This window comes from Balaenoptera borealis (assembly GCF_965194805.1).
Source record: "Balaenoptera borealis genome assembly, chromosome: 16".
Classification (NCBI taxonomy): Eukaryota; Metazoa; Chordata; class Mammalia; order Artiodactyla; family Balaenopteridae; genus Balaenoptera; species Balaenoptera borealis.
In genome coordinates this window covers 63,936,558-63,939,092 of record NC_138872.1, presented here as the reverse complement: position 1 = coordinate 63,939,092, position 2,535 = coordinate 63,936,558, and positions in this window count along the sequence as shown.

Genomic DNA, 2,535 nt, shown 5'->3' with positions numbered 1-2,535 from the left:
GTGGCTGTAGTAAATGAACATTATGGAGCACAGTGCCTAGAACATCACTGGGGACTCCGTACATAGTGATAACAAAGATGGGTGAGCTTTCCCCTTTAATGGACATACACACTCAGTGTGAACATTCATACTGCTGCTGCAAGAATGTTCAGAATGCTGACTTAGACCTGCAAGGACAGCAAAGTTTCCCAAGGTAAAGTCATTGGGAAAAAGTGGAAAATTAGAAGACTAGGAACATGAGTGATGGGATTTGGGGGGTGCTAGTGAATGGGAAGAAAAGGGTCCTAGGTTTGAATAGAAGAGTTAGTGAAGGACAACTTGGGACCTTCTTTCCAAGTGGCAGTGGAGGGGGTGAGTGGTGTGAAGGAAAGTGTCATGCTTAGAAAATGATGTTGCAGTTGGTTTGATGTCTGGATGGAGAAAGTAGTATCTAAACTTGGACTTATAACATCTTAGATGTGGAAGAAATCACAGAAATGAATGGAAGAACTGATGTTCCTCAATCCTTGTAGTTTTGGCTATTCACCATCCTTTTCACCAGCTGGTGACAGCATTTCTATATTCCTCAGGGGCCCACTCCTCCCAGGGTGCATACATATCCCATTTTCTATATATGTCCTTTCATCTTTTACCAATGTGAAGTCTGTCATAGCCATAGCAAGTCTAGAAAGGAATTGTGACCTTCCTCTGCTGAAAATACCTAAAAGCCACAGATACCTGAAAAAGATGCTTACCATGGATTATCATTACCATAAATAGATCCCTACTCTAACAAAGTACATTTAGAGATTTATGGGTATCTGTTGGAAATCTGTTAGAAAAACCCTAGTTTTTCTAGGAGACCAGAGACCCTAAGAACCTTCAAGAGGAACTTTGAGCTTTGGCATCCTCATAGTGTGTATAAGAAGGCTTTAACATGGTTTGTCTTCTCAAAATTGAAAATTAGCTTGAAATCAGAGAAGGCTTGGAAATGCTTAGAGCATAATCCAACCCCCCCCCCCCACCACACATACACTTTGGAGGTGTGTCCCTAAATATTCACCAGTTCTTCCTGTAAGAGTAGTATATTTTTCTGATCCACTGATGTTAGATTTATCCACGTGACTTGCTCTGGCCAGTGGCATATGAGTAGATGTAATGCAAACCATGTTCAAGCAAAAGTTTTAAGATTGTGTGTTTTTATCAGGTCTCTTGGGGCTTTGACAGGGACTGTTCCTTCAATCTGGGTCCTGAAATGAGAAGATATGTGGAACAGAGCTGTAGCAGACCTGTGACTACCAGCATATAAAGAGATGGTGAAAAAAACCTAAGTTGTTGTAAGCCACTGAGATTTTGGGGTTGCTTGTTACACAGCATAACTTATTAAAGCTAACTGATACAGGAGGTAAGAGGGGTCATTGGTTAAAGAGCTGTTTGTTAAACATTTTAATAGAGGCCAGAGATTAGTTTCTCATGCTAAACTTAAACTTACTCCTATGGAATATTGCTTCTACTCTTTCCACTGCTTTGGGAGTTTGGTGATCCAGTGGATCTGATTTTTCAGGCTGATTATGTGTGCATGTGAAGTGTGTGTGTGTGATGAAGCTTCCCAGACTGAGCTCATGTCAGAAGGACACTTGATCCTGCTTAAAGCCAGCATGGACTCAGCCTTTAGGAGCTGTGTTTCCCAAAGTGATTATAGGTAATCAGAGGTTCATTATTCAGGGGCTGATTATTCCACCTCTTTTCTTCTCTTAGTATAGATCTAGACCATCTCATTTACATGAGCTCTACTCTTCAATCGTGACAGCAAGAAGCTAAGGGAGAAGCCCATAGCCACTTCTCTGCCTGCTGACTCATCACTGTGGCAGAAGTGAGCCATCAATACCTGCCAGGCACTGTCTTGGCACTGATTAGATACGATCTAGTTTAATCTTTATGGCCATCCATGAGATAAGTGTTACTATCTCCATTTTACAGATGACAAAACTGAGACTGAGACATTAAACCACTTGCCCAGAATCACACAACCGGTGGTAGAGCTGGAATATAGAATCAGGTATTTATCTGTGTTTTCATGACTTCAGTTAGTACCAAAAAAATCCAAAACTGATTTAAATGAAGGATAAAGTCAAATGATATGAAAACAGTACCTATGTACCAGGTAGCAGTTGGGCTGGAGAGCTCCTATAATAATGTGATGGAAAAACTTGATGCTAGGGCTTCCCTGGTGGCGCAGTGGTTGAGAATCTGCCTGCCAATGCAGGGGACATGGGTTTGAGCCCTGGTCTGGGAAGATCCCACATGCCGTGGAGCGACTAGACCCGTGAGCCACAATTGCTGAGCCTGCACGTCTGGAGCCTGTGCTCCCCAACAAGAGAGGCCGCGATAGTGAGAGGCCCGCGCACCGCGATGAAGAGTGGACCCCACTTGCCACAACTAGAGGAAGCCCTCACACAGAAACGAAGACCCAACACAACCATAAATTAATTAATTAATTAATTAAAAAAAAAATAAAGAGACTTTATTAAAAAAAAAACAAAACTTGATGCTAAG